The 22,534-nt window shown below is 38.9% G+C and overlaps 1 protein-coding gene, 1 long non-coding RNA gene and 1 other non-coding gene across 7 annotated transcripts in view; all 3 read right to left on the bottom strand.

The window, feature by feature from the left end:
• Positions 1–22,534, bottom strand: part of SMYD3 (SET and MYND domain containing 3) — a 749,014-nt gene that overhangs the window by 420,746 nt on the left and 305,734 nt on the right. The gene's annotated exons all lie outside the window — the stretch shown is intronic.
• Positions 9,097–9,201, bottom strand: LOC112131012 (U6 spliceosomal RNA). The gene has a single exon (XR_002913170.1). It is a non-coding gene; the product is annotated as a U6 spliceosomal RNA (small nuclear RNA).
• LOC134760223 (uncharacterized) lies at positions 9,796–21,463 on the bottom strand. The gene is made up of 2 exons (XR_010137251.1): positions 19,718–21,463; positions 9,796–14,057 (listed from the first exon to the last, which is right to left on the bottom strand). It is a non-coding gene; the product is annotated as an uncharacterized LOC134760223 (long non-coding RNA).

The following is a 22,534-nucleotide window of genomic DNA, read 5'->3' as shown; positions in this document are numbered from 1 at the left end:
CTGGGCAATATAGCAAGATACCGTCTCCAAAAAAAAAAAAAAAAAAATTAGCTGGGTGTGGTGGTGCATGCCTGTAGTCCTAGGTACTCTGGAGGCTGAGGTGGGAGGATCACTTGATCCCTGGAGGTTGAGGTTGCAGTGAGTCGTGATTGTGCCACTGCATCCAGCCTGGCACAATCAGCCTGGTTGAAAAAAAAAACAACCATGATTTCTAATATAGATACATTAGAAAATATATATCTATATATAGTAGAAAAAATATATATACACATATATTAGAAAATATATAAACATATATGTATATTAGAAAACATAATCTCTCTCTATATATGTGTGTATATATAAACTACTTATATATATATAAGTATATATATAAACTACTTATTCTATCTTATACCTTCCACTCAAGGTCATGAAGATTTGATTTTGGAGACTGATGCAAATGTTTGCCACCTGATTTTAAAACTCAGGAGGGTTAGGCCGCTGCGGTGGTTCACGCCTGTAATCCCAGCACTTTAGGAGGCCGAGGCAGGCAGATCACGAAGTCAGGAGATCAAGACCATCCTGGCTAACATGGTGAAACCCCATCTCTATTAAAAATACAAAAAAAATTAGCTGGGCGTGGTGGCGGGTGCCTGTAGTCCCAGCTACTCGAGAGGCTAACGCAGGAGAACCACTTGAACCTGGGAGGCAGAGCTTGCGGTGAGCCGAGATCGCACCACCACACTCCAGCCTGGGCGACAGGGCAAGACTCCGTCTCAAAAAAAAAACAACAAAAAAAAAAACTCAGGAGGGCAGAAGAGAATGGGTAATCACTGTAACTAGTTTCCAGCAAGAGATTCCTCCCTTTATAAACACTCCCCAGAACTGACATAAACAGAGGAAGAGGCGTAAGGAGCCATAAAGAGATGTGATGTGCTTTAAAAGCAAGAAAATATCAAGCAAGGAACATATTCTACTATAATATGTACATCATATGGGTTCTATTTGTTTCCTACAGATAAAGCGATCACTTAACTACGAAAATTACTATCATTCATCTCTCCACATGCATTCTCATCCTTGAGAAGTGGTAGGGACCATGAGCCTCCGGGATGTGTAAACAAGTGCTCTTGTGAACAGAGGTTTCATTCCACTGAGAGAAATGGCTATGCAAAGCAGTGTCTCAAGGAGCAAGGCAAATCAATGTCTCACCTAGAGTGTATTTTTAAAATTTATAATACAAATGATTGCACTGAAGGACAAAGGTTTTCCTGTACTCTCCCTCCATCCGACCTTCAAACAGATACACTAGTCTCAGCTCCAGTGGAAGTAGGAGGTATCCTTGACATACTCAGCTGTGATGTAAGGAATCTGTGTACTTACAAAACTAATGCAAAGTATTTCAGGCTGTCAGCTGACATCCTCTCCACTCCCCAGAGCTGAGACTATTCAGTAATGGTAGTACATCTGACATCCTGTGTGACATCTAGAGGACTCAGGAAATTCAAAGAAAATATTATAAATTGTATCATTTCATGATTCACACTTTGTGCAACCACAGATCTCCTCTACACAAAAACACAGGAAATGTCAGAATACCCCATAGGTATGTGATTTTTCTTAACTTGTATGGTTTTATTTATAAGAAATAAATTCAGTTACTGAATTACAAAACAGACATATAGGGGTCCCCTTTGGGATCTAGTCCTTAAGATGAGTTCAAGAGGATGAAGGATGTCCATCTCTGAGATATATTAGTACTTTTACAACCCGTGGGCCAAGCTCCAGTGGGCTAACATATCCTCCAGATACAGACACAACTTAAAGCAGAGAAGCCAAGTAGAGAGATTTGAAAAATGAATTCTAACACTAGCATACTAAATTACCAAATAAATTGTTTAATCACATTGTACCTTCATTTCCCCAATGATAAGGTAGAGATAATTACCCTTGTTTATTTCACAGGGGGCATTTTTAATAATAAAAAGAATTATTTGAAATCTTCAAAGAAAGCACTATTTTAACCTACTTATATAAGAAACAGAAAGAGAAAATTGAGTTAACAGTCTTAAATTCTGCCAAATTAATCTAATTTTTAAACAGAGAGACTGAGTGAAAACTCACCACTGTTGTTCTCATCATAACTGAAATCCAGCACATTAAAGAGAGAGAGAGAAAGAGATCAACTTTTAAAACTTTTAAAACTCCATCCCTGGTAGCCACAAACACTCTTATCAATTCCCCACTGAAAAACCCTCCTCGCCATCTCCCTTCCTTCTCCTTTCTCCTATTACCTCAGTCTTCACTCCACTTACTCTTCCCATCTCTCGACTTCTCTATCACCTCGTCCTCCCTGATAGTTATGACCTCACTCCCACTGTCACATATAGAACTGATCCAAAGGGGACCTAAGAATTATTCTAGCCAGTCTCCCACACAGTAAAAAGGACAACTGGAGACTGAAGTGATCACGTCACAGGCTCAGGGTCAGGTAGCCGCTTACATGCAAAGCTGGGTCCTCACCTAGACATATGACTCCCAGTACAGTGCTCTTTCCAGTACCCCACACAACAGTCTACCTGAGCCTGTTCACCAGCCTTATCCAAGAAATACATTTATGAAACAGTTAGATGCGCTTTGTTGTTCTTCCACCATATAAAGCGCTTTGAGTCACAATTAGAAAAATAAGATAAAACTGATGACAGCAATCAGATTACAATCCTGTATCTGGAAGACACCTTAAAACTTTAACCTTCTTTACCCATAATCCATCTTATCCAGGAAGTAAGACTCAGGAGGCCATTTCCACAATGCCTCTCCTCCCCAGACACTCATTCCAATGTTCAACATCACTTCCATTGGTCAAACCTAAATCCTTCCTAATGATGATACTGAAGCAAAATCACAGTACCAGGTTTTCCAGACCCGGCTGAGGAGACACTAACTGAGCCCCTAAGTACAAAGGAGCATACTTAATATAGAGAAGACACAGTCAGCACATTGCTAAATTTCTCTACACCCTTATTTTTAGCAGATTAAATAATTTTAGCCCCTTTATCTTCTAATATATTTTTGGCTTTTATCTAAGGCCCCTTTAAATTGTCCATGTTGCTTTTTGAAAGCTAGAGTCCAGAACCAACATAGCTAAAGTGTTTCATATAAGAGAAACTCCATCAACAAAAGTATTGCGAAGTCTGTACGAGCCCAGGGCAATCAATGAAATCTGCATGTAAACGAGGCAGTTTTCCAGAAAATACTTTTCAATCAGACAAACTTACAAACTTGAGGAATAACTAGAAACTACAAAGAAAACATCAACTGAGACTTCAAAGCATTTTCAAGCACAAACCCTAATACAGTTTACTGGATGCCATTTAATTGGGCAGCTCTAACTGTGTAGCTAAATACAAGAAGGTTGGCATGAGAGATAAAAAAGCAAACAATGTCCAAGCTGAATACCTTAACTACTGTCAGAACAAGGTTAAGAAGAAGCAAGGTGAGAAATCAGGGAAAATGCAAATAAGAATTCCATTTCCTACAAGATAAAGAAAGATAAATAAAAATCCTGACTAGCTAGGGGAGTATGTCCAGCACCAAAAAAAAAAAAAGTAATTATTTCATGTGTGCTCCTGGTATAAAGTCTTGAAAATAATAAGGCTGCTAAATTGCAAACATCAGGGAAGTGAAGTAGTAGCTCAAAAGATTATGAAAATTGAGATTTCCAAACTGAATTTGAAAAGGAAACAGGTAAAATGAGGTCAGGACAACACAGATGAGAAAGAAGCTTCTACTATTTGGCTGGCTGTTTTAAATTAATAACCTGGAACATTAGCAGGTTTAAAGTCCTATAAAAATGACACAGAGGGAGAAGTAAATGCGGTAGAAACAGCAGTGTTTACACCTTCATCATAGAAAGGTATTACTAAAAGGATTTACAAGGTGCTAACATGATACATATCAAAGTCAAAGCGCTTTAATAAATGATGAGAAAAGGCATTAGGCATGGAAGTAAAGCCGAAAGACTTGAAATAACTCCACCTATCCACATACCAGATTATTTTAAACCAAGTAAGCCACTCCAAGATCCACAAAAGATCAGGTTTTATTTTTCCCTAAGTGGCAGTATTCCCATGAGCACCAAAGCATTAAAGGCAGTTAGGCAGAAAAAACAAGAGTTAAAAGAATATAAAACACTAGTCCTTTCTGGGATATACACATGCTGAAAGAATCTAAATATATATATCATGACCCAAAGAGGTCCCAGGCTTAAAATCCGAAAAGAAAGAAAAGCAAGTATATTGCCTTTTTTTCCTATTGGGAAAACCTTGTAACCACTGAAAAATTAGAACAGATAAATAGGAATGGGTCAGTATAATTAGTATCTTCTAATTATAGAAGCACCCAGATTGGCATCAAACTCACCAACTCTTGGCTGTCTTCAACAATGACCAGGCCTCCTCTGTGGAGACTACTTCTTGCCATCCTCATTCTGTACCTCAGATGTGTGACCTCTTGCTTCTAACAGTATCACAGATTATGGACTAAATGTTTGTGTCCTCCCAAAATTCTTACATTGCAGCCCTAACCCTCTGGTTCTATTTGGAGAAGGAGCTTCTCAGACAGTAATTAAGGTTAAAAGAGGTCATGGGGTGGGGACTTGATACAATAGGATTAGTGTCTTCATAGGTAGAGGCCAGAGAGCTCACTGACCTGCTCACTTCCTCCCTGTGTGCTTGCATGAGGAAGGGCCATGTGAGGACTTAGCAAGGAGGCACCATCTGCAAGCCAGGACGAGAGTCCTCACCAGAAACCTAGTGGGCCGGAACCTTATCTTAGGCTTCTAGTCTCGAGAACTGCGAGGAATTATAAATTTCTGTTTTTTAAGCCACCCAGTCTGTGGTGTTTTGTTATAGCAGCCTGAGGTGACTCAGGCATACCTACCACATTGATGCTTAATAGTGACTACCCAAACAGCAGGAATAAAAGTTTCAATTTGTTTCTTACATTTCCTAATGCAATGCTCTCTAAGGTTGGATGTTTTAGAAATGCTTTTTGAACTTAATAATGGTTTTAAAAAGTCACAGACTTCAATTAACAGCCATCATTTTCTATAAGCACTAATGGTGTTATATGCCAAGAATTTTTAAAGGCAAATAAATTTTTCTTCTTATCTAAAAAGCTGCCTGGAGAATGCTCACCCTTCCTTTACTCACTACTGAAAACTGTCAATACCAATTCAAGTAATATAATTCCTTTTTTTTGGAGGCAGAGTCTTGCTCTATCCCCCAGGCTGGAGTGCAGTGGCACGATCTCGGCTATTGTAACCTCTGTCTCCCGGGTTCAAGCGATTCTCCTGCCTCATCCTCCTGAGTAGCTGGGACTACAGGTGTCTGCCACCAGGCCCAGCTAATTTTTGTACTTTTAGTAGAGACAGGGTTTTGCCATGTGGGTAATTCTCTTTTTTTTTTTTTTGAGACGGAGTTTTGATCTGTCGCCCAGGTTGGAATGCAGTGGCACGATCTCGGCTCACTGCACGCTCCACCTCCCGGGTTCACGCCATTCTCCTGCCTCAGCCTCCCAAGTAGCTGAAACTACAGGCGCCCGCCACCACGCCCGGCTAATTTTTTGTATTTTTAGTAGAGATGGGGTTTCACCATGTTAGCCAGGATGGTCTTGATCTCCTGATTTCGTGATCTGCCCGCCTCAGCCTCCCAAAGTGCTGAGATTACAGGCGTGTGAGCCACCAGGCCTGGGCAGTAATTCCTTTTTAAGAATTACAAACACCAAAGTATCTTGTACAATGGTAATTTATGTGCACATGTATGCTAAAAATACAAAAAAGAACTTACGCAATTTTTATATACATAAGATACTTTAGTTCCTTGATTCTACGCCAATTCACCTAAACATTAACAAACTTAGGACAATGGACCTTGGGCTTAGAGAATATTAAATTGTAGAATAATAGAATCATAAAATCATAGAATCACAGACTAGAGGTTTGTCTGGGTCAAATCTCACCATTTTTTTAAATGAGTAAAACCAGAGCTCAGTACCTTGCTCAAAGTAACATAAATAGTTCCCTTAATTCCCAGAATTGTGTTTTTTTACTTATTGTTAAGAAATAATTTTCTGTAAAGTAAAATAATGATTCTCAAAATTAATAAAACACATATAAAAGATTTAACTCACTAATTAGGGAACCAGTACGATGCTAAGTCTGATTTTTAAAAGAATTCAAAGAAGAAACAAATACATAAGCATCAGAAATGCCAGCAAGATGTAAAATGCGCAAAACTAGTCAATATGCATAGGAAAATAATCTATTGCATTCTCCAAACACAACTGCATTTTATGGACAAGAACCATGTGCTTTACTGTCTATTTACAGCACACACAATTCTAGCACAGCTCAAAGACAGTGAAAGGCAGAGCTGACCTGATGGTTGAGTAGACAGAAAATGCTTTTTTTTTTTTTTAATCACTCCAAAGTCTTTCCTCACAGTCCCTTATCATGCATAAGTACTCTGAAACCAAAGAACAGCCTGGTGGGTGAATTTAAAAAACAGAATTTAGAATTCTTGTTTAATTGCTAACTTTCTGAAAGGCCTCAGAAAAAGACCCAAGTTCATTTCATATCAGCCCCAAAACTAAGAGACAATGAAAACTTGACCTATGAGAGTCTGGCACTGTCAATGCCGACAGCACCTCTCCTCTCAAAATGACCCCTCTGAATACTTACAATAATCCCACCAGGGCCAAAGGTTCACAACAACAGTTCCTCAGCCAAGTCGTGGGAAAGGCTGTATTACATTCCGGTCTTCTGCTTCCCAGTCTCACACTCTCCCCACATCACAGGCATAGCTACCTCACAGGAGAATGTTTCTAAAGCCCCTTAGAGTCATTATGCAAGAGGTCTCACAGACAACTGCTCATTGTGACTGAAGAGATGAAATGTAAAATAAGGAAACACAAGAGAAGAAATGGTCTGCTACACAAACATACAAAGTAGGTGTGATGTGCTAAATAACGAGGTGATATGCTGATGGAGCTCAACTCTGACCCCAGTTCCACAGCTCAAGTCAAAAGATCTGCGTTTAAGAAAGGAGAAACAAGGTGGCTCACGCCTGTAATCCCAGCACTTTGGGAGGCTGAGGCGGGTGGATCACAAGGTCAAGAGATCCAGACCATCCTGGCCAACATGGTGCAACCCCATCTCTACTAAAAATACAAAAATTAGCTGGGTGCAGTGGCGCACGCCTATATTCCCAGCTACTTGGGAGGCTGAGGCAGGAGAATGGAGCGAACCCGGGAGGCAGAGCTTGCATTGAGCAGAGATTGTGCCACTGCACTCCAACCTGGGCAACAGAGTGAGACTCTGTCTCAAAAAAAAAAGAAAGAAAAAAGAAAGGAGAAACAAATGGGAATGAAGAGTGGAAAAGGTATCAAATGAGGACTCAAAAGCACTCTGAGAAAACAATAAGGTTCTTATGTACTGTATTCAGGCATGAACACAAGGCACAGACATGAAGAGAACAGAAAGCAAGGAATAATTTTTAAAACTAATTTGGCACAATTTTGTTTGTTCTAAAATGCTCAAGAGGATCATTGTGAAAACATTCAGAAAACACAATGGTAAAGCAAGTTGCTGAGGGATCTTTCAATAGCTCCACTGTGAAAAAACAAGCACATCTTAAAACTACAAGCTTTGAAACTTTTAAATTTCTTAATTAAAATATTTCTAGATTCAGTTCATTTCTAAGCAAGACTGCAGCCCTAAAGAAACCAGTAAATTTTTATCCATCTTTTTTGAAACAAACATGATTAACAAGTCATTGTTTGAATAGAAAACTATGAATTAAACAAACAAGCAAACAACCCCACAATAATGGAACCCATTCCTTGGAAATAATGACAATGCAAAGTACAAGAAACACATTTTGAAGCATTAGTTTCATGTGAGCACTTGTTGATGGAAATATTACAAGAAGTCCCCCTAAGAACAGCGCTCTTCATTGTCAGATCAATAGTCTTGGTGGCTCACATTCCTAACATGCACTGAGGGCCGTCTGGATAAAAAGTATCTAGTAGACCTCTTGGTGTCAAGTTGTAAAGCTTGAACTTGTTTTGGGATTTTTAAGAATGTATAATAAATATTGATTTATTAATTTACAATAAAAAAACTAATGGGTGAAAGGACCGGACACTCAGCCTCTGACCTTCATGTTTTCTCCCTGCATAGGAAGTCAAACTATAATCAGAAGATTGTCGTGTCTGGCACTACAGCAAGAGCAACGAGTTGCATAAACCATGAAGCAAACAGACTCTTCATTCATCCAGCACGTCCTGGCCTAGAGCTAGAAATACAGCAGCGAACAGGAGCGATCAGAGTCCAGATTGGACTCTGAAATGAGGACCTCCTTGCCACAGAAGCTGTGCAGTAGGGTCCCAGTTCTAGCTTTCTCTGGCCTAGATAATGCCTAATGGAGCCCTGCGAATATTCACTTCACTGACTTTTTTTAAAATATTTTTATATAACATAAAATTTTCACTTTAACCATTTTAAGTGTACACTTCAATGGCATTAAATTCAAAATGTTGTGTAACCATTACCACTATTTCCAAAAGATTTTTGTCATCCCAAACAGAAACTCTGTAACAAGTTTGCTTTTTAAAAGTGACATAAGTTACTAATATTTGTGGTTGACATTTTTTTTTTTTAAATATCTATGTTAAGAGCTCGATTATAGGCCTGCCCATAATGTGTTTAAGAGGTCTAGGGCCAGGCGTGGTGGCTCACGCCTGTAATCTCAACATTTTGAGAGGCCGAGGTGGGTGGATTGCTTGAACTCAGGAGTTTGAGACCAGCCTGGGCAACATGGTGAGACGCTATCTCTGCTAAAAACACAAAAAAGAGCCAGGCATGGTGGTGCACATTTGTGGTCCCAGCTGCTCCGGAGGCTAGCGAGGAGGATCACTGGAGCCTGCAGGGCAAAAGCTGCAGTGAGCCAAGATCGCGCCACTGCACTCCAGCCTGGGTGACAGAGCGAGACCCTGTCTCAAAAAAAAAAAAAAGGTCTGTATGTTTCTTTAGCCATTGTGTTTATTTATGTTACAAATATGAAGTGTTTCACAAATTTGCATGTCACCCTTGTACAGGAGCCATACTAATCTTCTCTGTCTCATTCTAATTTTTTAGTATATGTGCTGCTGAAGCATGAACTAGCCATTGGGTTTTGATTTTATAACTGTTTTCCAGAAGGCAAACTTCTAAGTTCTTAAAGAGAAAGGTACCCCATTGCCATGTCCTCCCTCCCACCCCCACTACACAGAGGCACTTCCTTCAACAATGCACACTACTTCATCCAACTCTTACAAATATCTAAAGAGATGCTATCATCAGCTTTTTAGACATAAGGAAGCTGAGACTCACAGGAATGATATTTCTCAAAGCTACTCAGGAAGCAAGGGAACAACGCAAGCTTCGGTAATAGTTATTCCATATTGGAGCATGACTGACTGGATGAATATATGTTTGTTTTTGCCATACAGCCAACATTAACTGGTTCTAAGACTGAATACTGTATTAAATTTGTTATTAAAATACATACTCCTATAACAAGAAGGGACATATAAGACAAAATAGGAAAGATGAAAAGGTTTTAAAGACACAGGAGAGGCTAAAGAAGTGATTTTTAATGGATATACTCTGGGAGAAATTCTCAACTACCTCCCTACAAATGGGTGATATTAGTCACTTAGGGTGGCTGCCTGTTTTCTGAAAGCTGTCAGACAGCTTTCAGGCAAAATAAAGAAAGAGACACCCTACGGTTTATTGATGTATGTATCATGGTAGCACTCTGTGGTTTTAAGACAAATTGAAACTCCATCATGTGCTGCTTTTAAAGCCCAAATAACTAAAATAAAAACTCTAGGCACAGCAAAGGCAAAATACCGTCAGTTGTATGTGCTTAGGAGACATGTGTCTCTAAAAGCAACATGTACATTTCTCTTTTCAAGCAAATGTTTAAAGGAACTGGCACAGTAACAAACAAGGGGAAATACAGAGATCAGTTTTAAAGTCAGGATTTTGTTTTTGTGGAGTCTAATTTATTTCAAGAAATCCAGATTATTAAATTCACCTCCTATCTGAGGAAGGATCTCAAAGGAAAGGTAACACAGGCTAGTCGTCCTTAAATGCCGAAGTCCAAAAGACTAGTATTTAAGACCCAAGTCAATCACTTACTAAGTGTCAGACCTTGGCCATGTTACATAATTGCTCTCAATCAGTTTCCTCAAAATAATATCGCTTAACAAAGGATTAAGTAAAATAGTGCATATAAATCACCACACACAGACCGTAGCGTATACTTAGAGTTTTATTTCGGCATTAGAAAGCATGGGAGGCCGGGCGCGGTGGCTCACGCCTGTAATCCCAACACTCTGGGAGGCCAAGGAGGGCGGATCACAAGGTCAGGTGTTCGAGACCAGTCTGGCCAATAAGGTAAAACCCCGTCTCTACTAAGAATACAAAAATTAGCCGGGCGTGGTGGCAGGAACCTGTAGTCCCAGCTACTCGGGAGGCTGAGGCAGGAGAATTGCTTGAACCCGGGAGGCGGAAGTTGCAGTGAGCCGAGATCGTGCAACTTCACTCCAACCTAGGTGACAGAGTGAGACTCTGCCTCAAAAAAAAAAAAAGGAAGAATTGGAAGTGGAGGAGTCACCGAAGCACACTGATTTAAATTACTACTCAATTAGACTAAATTTTTTTAAAATCATGGTTTTCTTTGTCCCCCTCACCAGCTCACACACACAAAAAGCCAACACTACACTAAATAATAGAAGATAGACGAGGCCAAGATTTTCAACTTGTTCTCCAGCTTTCATTTTTTCCCTCCCTACTTCTATTTTGGATTAAGGTATTTCAGGGGCCCCAACATCAAAGTAGAACAGAAGAAGGAAAGCAAGATAAAATGAGAGGTAGGAAGTAGAAAAGCCAGTATACAGAAAAGCATACAGCATTTCCTCACTATACTAGCAAAGCCTACCATGCAATATTCAACAGGTAAATTCTGACGGATGGCTGACACTGGGTTCGAGACACTAGTCCACACGCTCTACATACTGAATACCCTAAGGTAGTTCAGAGAGAAACTGAGGGGGAAGACGGAGAAAACGCACCTCACGGTGCATTCTGTATGTCACTGTCTTACACGCAGGAGTTTCAATGTTTTGGTACCAATGAAAGACCAACTATCAGTTCTCCATGAGCAGCAAAATATAAAAATATCCTTGAAATCAGTACAGGGCCCTTCTGCTAGGGTCTGGTGATGTGGTTTCAAGATTCTTTGTCTTGTATCATTCCTCATTTGTTGGACCTACAGATAATGGTCCTGCCTAGAACCATCACCACAAGCTAGAGCGAAAAAATGCCAGAAGCCTAGGCTAGTGGGTAAAAAAACTCAACATTTTTCCTCATGATTAACCTTGGGTGGCCTTAACAAGTTACGTAAGGTTTTGTTTCTTCAGAAAGACACTGCATTTTTAGAACATCTTTAGGCACAAAAATTAGTCACGTAACTGAAAGACAAGAAAATTTTAAGCATATATTATAAATAAATTGAATATTAGGGGTGTGTATCCAAACACATGAATAGCTCTGAAAAGAATAAGACAAAAAGATCAAACATATTTGAAATCAGGGAGATGTCTTTTGGGAACTGAACTCTCGCCATGAGCAGGAGAAAACCAGAAAGGTCTTCATGGGTTCTGGTATCTGTTCAACCATTAATTCATGATGTGTCGCTGGAAAAAAATCACAAATGTCTTCAAGCCTCATTTTTCCTTATCTGTATCTGCCCAAGATCTCACTGGGTTCTTGTAAGAATCAAATATGATAACACAGTCATTCCTGAAGTATGGCCGCAGACCAACAGCATCAGTAAGCCAGGAACTTGTTCAAATGCAGTTGAGTCCCACTCAGTCCTAATAAATGAGAAACTTCAGCAATCAGTTATTCTGAGGCACCTTGAAGTTTGAGAACCACTGCACAAAAACAGATACAATCTGAAACATCTTAAAACACTGGAGTGTTGTTATTACGGAAAAAATTAAGAATGATACATTGAAGATTTTAAGAACTTTCACTTACAATTGGATACAGAAGAGGCTATGTGTGGCTTTTGTTGTTGTTTTTGTTGCTGTTGTTGAAACAAGGTGTCACTCTGTCACCCAGGCTGGAGTGCAGTGGTATTATTAGAGTTCACTGCAGCCTTGAATTCCTGAGCTCAAGTGATCCTCCTTCCTCAGCCTCCCAAGCAGCTGGAACCACAGGCATGTGCCATCATGCTCGGCTAATTTTTATTTTATTTACTTATTTACTTTTTTAATTTATAAGAAAAGAGGTTTAATTGAAGAAATTGGCAAAAAGGGGCTACGGAACTCATGCAACTTCGGAACCCAGCAGGGCAGTCATTAAATCTTAAAGCTCCAAAATAACCTGGCTCATTTTTAATTTTTCTTTTGTAGTGATGAAGTCTTGCTATGTTGCCCAGGCTGGTGTTGAACTCCTGGGCCGAAGCAATCCTCCTACCTCAGCCTCCCAAAGTGCTGGAATTACAGGCGTGAGCCACTGTGCCTGACCTATGTGTGGCTTTTTTAAAGCCAAGATTTGCAGTTAATGTAAATGCTACAATAAAATAAAATCCAAAATTATGGTACCTATCAATGTTAAAATGCAGTATTATTTCCTTGTAACTTTAAAAGGGTTAAGGGAAAAGAAATAAAATTTGTAATGATTGTAATGATTACATATTCTTTAAAGAGTAAATATGAGACTAAATGTATCTCAATCCAATTATTAACAAACAAAGAGTGAACTTGAGATTAGCTCTCTCTAGGGAAAAAGGGAATAAGTCTTCCTGGGATCTTTACATTTTCTTGGCAAGAGTAATGCATTCATTGCTTTTAAAAAGGTAAAAGGTAAAGTAAAAAAAAAAAAGAAATGTAGTTACAAAAGATGCATTTCAATTGATAATGGATGCCTTTAATGCAATGATTAGAGGAAATCTTGGAGGAGTTCTAATAAGTACAGCCAAATTAAGAACAGAATATGCTAAGAAAACGGAGAAGTCATATTAAGATTGTTTTTCATTCTGTATTCTAGTTAAACCCAATAAAACATGTTAAGACAAACAAAAGAATTCCACTTTAGAAATATCCTTAGGTCTCATTGATCATCATATCTCGTTTATCAAACCCAGGTAAGAAAATATGGTACTACAGCCTCTGACAAATTAGAGACAACCTGAGAACCACACTGGAATTTTTCAGAATTTTTCAGAATTTTTCAGAATTCTGAAAAAATTCTGGGGTGAAAGTAAGGAAGAAGAGATTGGAAGAAAAAATTAACATTTAAAATACAATAAGATCGTATAGAAATAGAAATAGTTCACTGAAAAGACTTGTCCATAAAAAGCAAAATTACCAACTATCTGGAGATTTAAATTAGACTGTACTGATGAATATATTCTTCAGAATATGTTTATTTGTATGATCTTTTATGTACCCTTCAATAAAACTCTAGACTAAGTCCCTACGACAAAAGAGGCAGCCCCAGCAGTGGCCTTGTGGCCTGATGTCTAGAGACAGCAAGCCGCCATTCACTCACCCACCACTATCACACTGGCATCCCCACGTTTCTCTCCAAGCTTCTTCCCCACAGTATAAATCAGATCCAAATTAGCTGCTAGTCATAATCAGCAGAAAGGATGGAGAGGCCTTACGGTTACCTTAGACACAGCCCTAGTGGTCTTCTCCTGCTTCCTCAGAGACAGCCTCCACCAGCAGCACATTTCCTGAAAATCTACAATCAGTTCTTCTGAGCCACTGACGGCTACTATGGTCCTTGCAGCTCTCCAGGTACTCACGCTTCTTTTTCTCCCTCTTTAATTCCAGGCCTTCTTCTCTTTCTTGCCTGACTTTGTGCCCCCTTTCAAACTTTCCCTTTTATTCAAACATACACCAAAATGGCAAAAGCAGCAAAACATCCTGAATCATGCTCACGCAAGCCAGTGCTGGGGAACAAAAGAGATACAAATTGATCATTATATTGTCTTTCATTTGGGCATGGTACACAATTAAGAGAGGTATGCTGTTTTTATGTACTTCTCTATAACTGCAGCTCTAAAGGTTCCTCGTTCGATCATGAAATTTAAGAGGTACATGAGCAATGGCACTATACTGAGAAAGTTAAAACAAAAGATTTATTAACCTCTGGGTTGTTGTTTTAAAAAAGTATCATGGGGGTCTACATACTTCCTGAAGGGAAAAGTAAACATTTTTTTGAACATTTTATATGCTACAGTTTTTGTGGGTTTTTTTTTTTTTTTTTTTTTTTTTTTTTTTTGAGATGGAGGCTTGCTCAGTCAACCAGGCTGGAGTGCAGTGGCGCGATCTCAGCTTACCACAACCTCCACCTCCCGGGTTCAAGTGATTCTCCTGCCTCAGCCTCCCAAGTAGCTGGGACTACGGGCACACGCCATCATACCCGGCTAATTTTTGTATTTTTAGTAGAGACGGGGTTTCACTATATTGGCCAGGCTGGTCTCGAACTCCTGACCTCGTGATCTGCCTGCTTAGGCCTCCCAAAGTGCTGGGATTACAGGCGTCAGCCACTGCGTCCGGCTGCATGCCACAGTTTTTCACAGACATTATCTCACGAGTACACATGCCAAACCTAGCCATCTAGAGCTGTGCTATCCAAAAGGTAGTCACTAACCACATGTAGCTATTTAAACTTAAAACATAATTAAAATTAAATTTGAAATTCAATTTCTCAGTCACATTCAACGCATTTCAAGTGTTTGATACATGAAAACGGCTGCTGACTGCCATATTGCACAACAAAGAGACAACATTTCCATTATCACAGAAATTCTATGGTACAACAATGATCTAAGTCTTCTTCATGAAGATTTTCCACAAAAATGTCTGAAGAATTACATTGGGTCCCTTGTACAATGAAGATTAATTCTCTCACACTAAAGCTGTAATTACAATCCATATACGTGTGCTGTCTTGTACCTGCAGCCAGGTTTTCACCACTGCCAGTTTCTACGCTATACTTGGCTTACTGAGAGCTCCAGTCTTTTACAAACTCTTACTACATCCTAACCTCTCTTGAATGTCTGGCAAAGGTTTGGATCAAAAAAGACATCACATTTTTGCACATATGACATAATACTTACAGTTTCCTAGAAATTTACTGGCCCATATGAAGTGGGATCCCCAGGTCAGTGACAAAACTAAATTTATGCTACTGAGGTTTTGCTTGCCCAGGAAATATAAAAAACTTGTGACTGTGAAGTCACTAAATAAACTAATGGTTTTAATAATGAGGGCAAAAAAATATTGTAATAGGTATAATGTCATTATCAAACCACAGAAAAAGCTATACCTGAAATAGAGTTCAATTTTGGTTAGATTTCCTTTAAAGTCTCATAGGACTCATGTGGTACGGGGCCTCTGTGACAATAGGTAAATTTTCATAAATGCTTAAGCACATCTGGACTCTAGCCCAGTGACCTACAAGGTAATACATCATTCTGTCAGTTTCAGAGGTACATTCACATCCTATTCTCCAAAACCAGAAATCGCCCAGGAATTCCTAGACCATATGACATGTTGCTGAAGGAACATACAAATACATACACACAAATGCGCATGCACACACACACACACACGCACTGAAAGAATATTATAACCATTCACCTTTCTTCTAAATTTTACCTTCTGTGTTAACTTTCCCTGTGTTGACAAAGAGTGCCTCTCACTAAGTTATGACCCCGCGGGTCACTGTAATACAACATCGCAAACCGGGAATGTTATAATGGGTGAAGGGTTCTTAACATATAGCTCAACAGGAGGTTAGGAAGCCTTATGAACACTCGGATTTTTGCTTCATTTTTAACCAAAAGGGGTCAGAGCCTTGTCAATACCAGCTGTTGCAGTGGTTGGCTGCCTGTGATAATAGGCTGCCTTTCACCTGAAAGAATGAAGGGGTGTTTCTCTGAGTAATATCTTACGATACAGAGGATGATACTGTCTTTAAAGCTAGTGAAAATCAATTTTACTGTCACTTCTTTATTAAAAAAAAAAAAACCTCCCTTTGCAGAAATATCACTGAGATGTCATGTTTAAATTTTTTTTCTACTTCATATTATTTATAAGCCAATATTTTAAAGATTTTTGGCAGTTCTTTAGGCCTGGGCAGAGGTGATATTTGCCCAGAATACATCCGATAAGGTCTCCTGGTTGTTTCTAAATTTCCTGTTTTGACTGATCAATGCTTGTACAGTGCTTGTTATTAAGTACTAGACAATAACTCCTGGGTACAGACACTGCTCCTTGTCTTTTTTCCTTTGTGTAATTCAGGTAGTAAATGTCCAGCAAAAAGCAAGATTCCAAGGGGTAAATTCAATTGCTGACCCATTTGCATTTCTAATTCTAATCCAAGTTAAACAAATGAAAAATCCACTGTAAAAGAGAAGCACAAAAGGCAAAATCTTCACAATCATTACCCAGGGAATCACTGCTTTGTATAAAATCATTAAAAATTATCTTGAAAAATAATAAAAGCAAGTTGAGACAATTATACAATTCTAAGAAGTGTTTTTAGAAATGTTCTTCTAAGTATTGTTCTTTTTAAATTTTATTTTTGGCAATTCTCGACTGTAACTACAATACAACATTCTTTCCCCAAAGAAAAACAAATTTTAAACTATTTATTTAACACTTTTGGTCACCAACACTTAACAGAAATAGTTGCTTAGTATAGCAGCTCAAGCAGCTTAAAAAATTTAAAAGTTAAAACTTTCATAGGGCCTAGAAGCAAAGAAAACTCATTAGCAATAAGCATAAATAGTGCCCAAATCTTGTTTTCTAAAACTATTCTCCAATAAAAGAAAACAGGGCACATTGAAGAAATGGCTGCTTCTAGGATATGAGCAGGAAACATAAAAAATAAGCCTGAAGCATCTTGTAGTGCCAGAAAGTGAGGAGGTGCTAAAGAAAAAAAAAAACTCTGCAATGATGAGGATATGTCAAACGGACACAGAAATCAACTGAAAAAGTTCCTGCACCGAGAGTTAGAATATTTTGGGCAAGCACATAAAGTAGTATTGGATTATAACTAGAGATATAAAATAAATTGTGTATGAATACATACTGATATAAATAAAAGACAAATCTCCTGTTCAGAGGAATTCCAAATAATTTACATATTAAATACTCCTCCTTCAAGGAGGTGGAACGTGGCTCCCCACTCCTTAAGTGTGGGTGGTGCCTAGTGACGTCCCTGTGACGAGGACAGTGTGGAAGGGAAAAGGAGGAACTCTGCAGTGGCGAAGCCTGACAAATGCGACCTCAGCCAGGTGATCAAGGTCAAAATCAACAAGTCAAGTCGATAGAGCATATTCCAGGTAGGATGTAATGAAAACGGCACTTTATCTCTGTGGTCTTCCTCCCCAAAATCCGTAACTCCACTCTAATCATGAAAAAAATTTCAGACAGATATTACCTTCTTTCCACGTAAGGTACATTCTACAAAATACCTGACCAATATTCCTCTAAACTGTCAAGGATCATCAAAAACAAAGAAAGTATGAAAAACTGTACCAGCCAAGAGAAGCCTAAAGCAACACAAGGACCAAAAATAACATGGTATCCTGTGTGGCATACTGGTACAGACACTGGGTAAACACCAAGGGAATCTGAATAAAGTATGGACTTTAGTTAATAACCGTATATCAATATTGGTTCATTAATTGTAATAATGCACCATACTAATATAAAGTGTCAATAGGGAAAACTGGGTACAGGATATATAGGGGAACACTCTGTACTATTCGCAATTTTGCTGTAAATCTACACTTTCTAAAATTTAAAGTCTATTTAAAAAATTTAAACAATCTGTCCAACACTAAATCATACTGCATACAATTAAAAATATTTATTTGTTTGCCATTGTAATTATGGTTAAGAGTGTGGGCTAGGATCAAACTGCTTAGATCTGAATCCCGTTCCCCTGTCTAAGTTGATTTTTACTGTTAACAGTTATGTGCTTGACCTGTACACAGTATATAGCTAACACGGGCCCATTCTGACATCAGTTATGTTCAGCAGTCTTTGCTTTCCCAGTAAGAGAAAACAAGACAAATAAGGCCTAATCAGCCCAAAGCTTCTTATCACAGGGTAGCCATATTTAGTAAAGAACCAGGCAACATTTGCTGAGTATCACAGGGACTAAACCTGGGGCAAACTGGACCCCCGTTCACAGTCAAGGCAGGTTCTCTTTCCCAAGAACAGATGTAACCAGCAATGTGATTAATGCCTCTGGGCAAAGTGCAGAACTGATATTAAGAGCTGTCAGCAATTTCACATGATATGAACTCTGTTTATTTCTAATATTCAAATGAGCTCAACTAATGAAATACTCTTTTATTTTCATAAGCAAAAAGAGCAGTAGAATGAATTTGATAAAAAATATCTGAAGACACATCGAATAAGAATGACCAGGGTATATAGTATGTTATTCATCTTTTTTAAAGTTTACATGTTAAAAGATTTACAACTTCTTTCCTACCAATGAATGCTTCTTAAATGAATATTCATACAGCAATTGCAGTGGCGTTTTTACTGCCTAAGATAGTCATTAAAGGCTTGTCATCCTGGCCCAACAATGCCTCTGGTGCTTCTAAATTATTAGATCTTAGTCTACTGCTTTGAATGTTGTAATTGCAACATAAAAATGAGAAATAAATTACCAGTATGAACAATCAAAGGTCACAATTTTCAGCAAAAGCTTAGAATTTTATAGTGGCATCTACTTTTTAATATAAACTATTAAGAGTATTTTTCTTGATCAGACTGAGCAAATAAACAGATGCAATTAATGAAACAAATGAAAAGGCTGAGAGCAACTGGCTATTCTTTAAACAGACTATAAGTAACTAATGGGCATTAAAGGGTTTTTTAATTTAAATTTTTGTTTATAATTTCAACTTCTATTTTAGATTCAGGGGGTACATATACAGGCTCGATACATGGGTGTATAGTGTGACGCTGAAGTTTGGGGTAGAAATGACCCCCTCACCCAGGGGGTGAGCCTAGTACCCAATAGGTAGTTTTTCAGCCCTTGCCCCATCCCCTCTTCCCCCTCTAGCAGTCCCAGTACCTACTGTTCCCATCTTTATGTCCATAATTAACGTTTTTAGAGTTAGATTAACTGTTACTATACCTAATACAAAATTCAATCTGGAATTGTGCCTCAGGCTATGCTCCACGTCTGCTACTATGCTAAGATCATGTGCCCTCTGTGAAGTCACTGAGCTGAGCACACCCCAAGAACAGGGAACCTGATATTTCTCTTCTATGAATGCACTCCAGCACCTCACATTGGATATATAAAGAATAAGGAAATCACTAAATAGTTCTTGGATTAAACAAATGAATGAATCTGCTTGTGGAATTATTTCCAATTCAGTGTATCAAACAGGGAACTTTGGTATATAGCCAACCAGGCTATTTTTTGTTTTGTTTTGAAAAAAGTATTCACTGTGAGGGCATAGAGCAGTTACAGGGCTCTAAACAGAAATTACTGGATACTCCCTCCCTTCAGGACAACGTTTGACACATTTGCAATATCTTGTCACATACAAAATTCAGAAGAGCACACCTGACTTGCTGGCTTGGCGGGGTGGATGCTCACCAGGAGATCTTGATTGACAATTACACCAAGTCTTTATCCAAGGTGGAAGTTAAACAAAGTAAACACGGAGATGCTATTCCTAGAAGAGAACAGCGTAGATGCTGAGCGAGAATCTACACAGACGTCCACTGTAATAGAGAAGATAGAGGAGAACAGTATAGACGCTGAGCGAGAACGTACACTGACGTCCACTGTAATAGAGAAGATAGAGGAGAACAGCATAGACGCTGAGCAAGAATGTACACAGACACCCACCGTAATAGAGAAGATAGAGGAGAACAGCGTAGACGCTGAGCAAGAATGTACACAGACGCCCACTGTGATAGAGAAGATAGAGGAGAACAGTGTAGACGCTGAGCAAGAATGTGCACAGACGCCCACTGTAATAGAGAAGATGCACGGGATGGGAACAACTAACAATTCCCCAGGAACTACAGTAGGCATTTTGCTTTTCATATATATGATGTGATTCTCCAAACAACCTTTTGAGGTGGGTATTATCAACCCCATCTTTCTAGAGCTGAAAATGAAGTTCACCAAATTTAAGTTACTTAGCTGAAGTCATGATATCACACCTAGGTCTTTCTAATCTCTTCTACCTCCCAACCGAAAAAAAAAGTTTCTTATCAAAGCATCATGTGAAACATTAAATCCATGAAGTCTCAGAAATGCAACTCATCTTTGAAAACAATGTTTCTTGACAACAAGGACTTCTTGCCCTCATCAAGGTTTTCTCACAATATATTCAGCAAATCTTTTTCATTCAATCAAAATATGTTATTTGCTTTTATATAAACCTAAGTTTCCATGGCTATTGACATAAAATGGTGATACCAACGTGACAAGTACAATTGTTACAGACAAATTAATAAATCTGCTCATCCCTACAAGCTCAAGATTCCCCTCTAACTAAGTCTATCAGTCCTTATATATGGCTACTGGTAATAAGAGATACCAGATGAGAATATGGACACATCCACAAAAATTGCTAATCCCTAACGGCAGTCAACTTTATTAATAGGGGATTAAAGCAGAAGCATTTTTTAAAGCAATGCAAGCCCAGCACTTTTCTACCATGCAGAAACTGTGTATTCATCTCTCTAGATCAGCTTAAGCACACGCATGCTATTTTGTTTATTATCGGGGTCACTATATCTGCAACCTAAGCAGATGGTATATGCATTTTATATGAAATATTTAATTAGGCCATCAAAAATGTGGCAGTACCAGCTGTCATGGCCTGCTGACCTTGGGAAAGGAGGAAGTATCAGCAAAATGAGGATGACAATGTTCAAATGAAACCCAGAAATGAAATGTTTATTAAAATCTCAGTTGCTCTAACTTACCACACTTCAAACCAAGAAATTCGTCAGCTGAAGCATAGTAATCCGGCTCACATCAATCACCTACGGGTCCACTGGGTTTATTAAAAACTATTTTTAGACTGGGCGCGGTGGCTCACACCAGTAATCCCAGAACTTTGGGAGGCCGAGGCAAGTGGATCACTTGAAGTCAGGAGTTTTGAGACCAGCCTGGGCAACTTGGAGAAACCCTGTCTCTACTAAAAATATAAAAATTAGCTGAGTGTGGTGGCTTGTGCCTATAATCCCAGCTACTCAGGAGGCTGAGGCAGGAGAATCGCTTGAACCCGGGAGGTGGAGGTTGCAGTGAGCTGAGATCATGCCACTGCACTCCAGCCTGGGCAACAGAGACTCTGTCTCAATTTAAAAAAAAAAAAAAAAAAAAAAACAAACCATTTTTAAATGATTTATACTGATACATACATAGAAAAACTGGAAATATGTACTGCAAAATAATAATTATTATTTCTAGATGGTGAGCTAATGGGTGATTTTTATTTGATACTTTTACTTAATATTTTCTATAATGTACTTTTATGATTTGAAATCTTTTTAATTTAAAAAAACAGTGACATATACATATCAGTCCTTTTATTTAGCACTGTAGTTCCTGAAACACTGCCTTAAAAATCCATTTTTCTCATAAATAAATGTGAATACGTTTGATCCTTTCTCATTTCTATATGACCAGCTTTACATTTTTCATATCTGACCGCCCTATCATTGGCCTATGAAGCTTTCCAATCTCTTAGCCCAAGTTCTTTTTCCAACCCAGTCAGAAGACTCCTGCTACTGCAAACGCCAGGCTGGGCCTTGACTCTACCTGCAAGAATTCAGCTGGAACCGAGTCAACTCCTTCCCCCTTTCCTCAGAGGCTTTTCCAGAGACTTCTCCCTTTCCTCAGTTCCCCAACCCATCACCATCTCCCACAAATCATTGAAATGTGACGTATTAAATCCATGCACAGTCTCAGAAATGCAATTCCTCCTTGAAAACAGTTCTTGACAACGAGGACTTCCTGGTATCATGCTAGCTAACAAAATATACTCCAAATCCTTTTCCATTCAATACATTATGATACCTGCTTATGCATAAACCTAAAGCTTCCATGGCTAGTGAGAGAATATGGTGATACCACAGTAACAAATCCCACCCAATCACTCCTCAACCTCTTTGCCCAGAAAATAAAGGCTGGAGGCTGGGTGAGGTGGCTCACGCTTTAATCCCAGCACTTTGGGAGGCCAAGATAGTGGATCACTTGAGGTCAGGAGTTCGAGACCAGCCTGGCCAACATGGGAAAACCCATCTCTACTAAAAATACAAAATTTAGCTGGTCATGGTGGTGGGCGCCTATAATCCCAGCTACTCAGGAGGCTGAGACAGGAGAATCACTTGAACCTGGGAGGGTGAGATTGCACTGAGC

The sequence above is a fragment of the Pongo abelii genome, chromosome 1, assembly GCF_028885655.2.
Source record: "Pongo abelii isolate AG06213 chromosome 1, NHGRI_mPonAbe1-v2.0_pri, whole genome shotgun sequence".
Lineage (NCBI taxonomy): Eukaryota > Metazoa > Chordata > Mammalia > Primates > Hominidae > Pongo > Pongo abelii.
The sequence above is the reverse complement of the archived record's forward strand: the minus strand, read 5'-3'. Positions and strand labels throughout refer to the sequence as shown.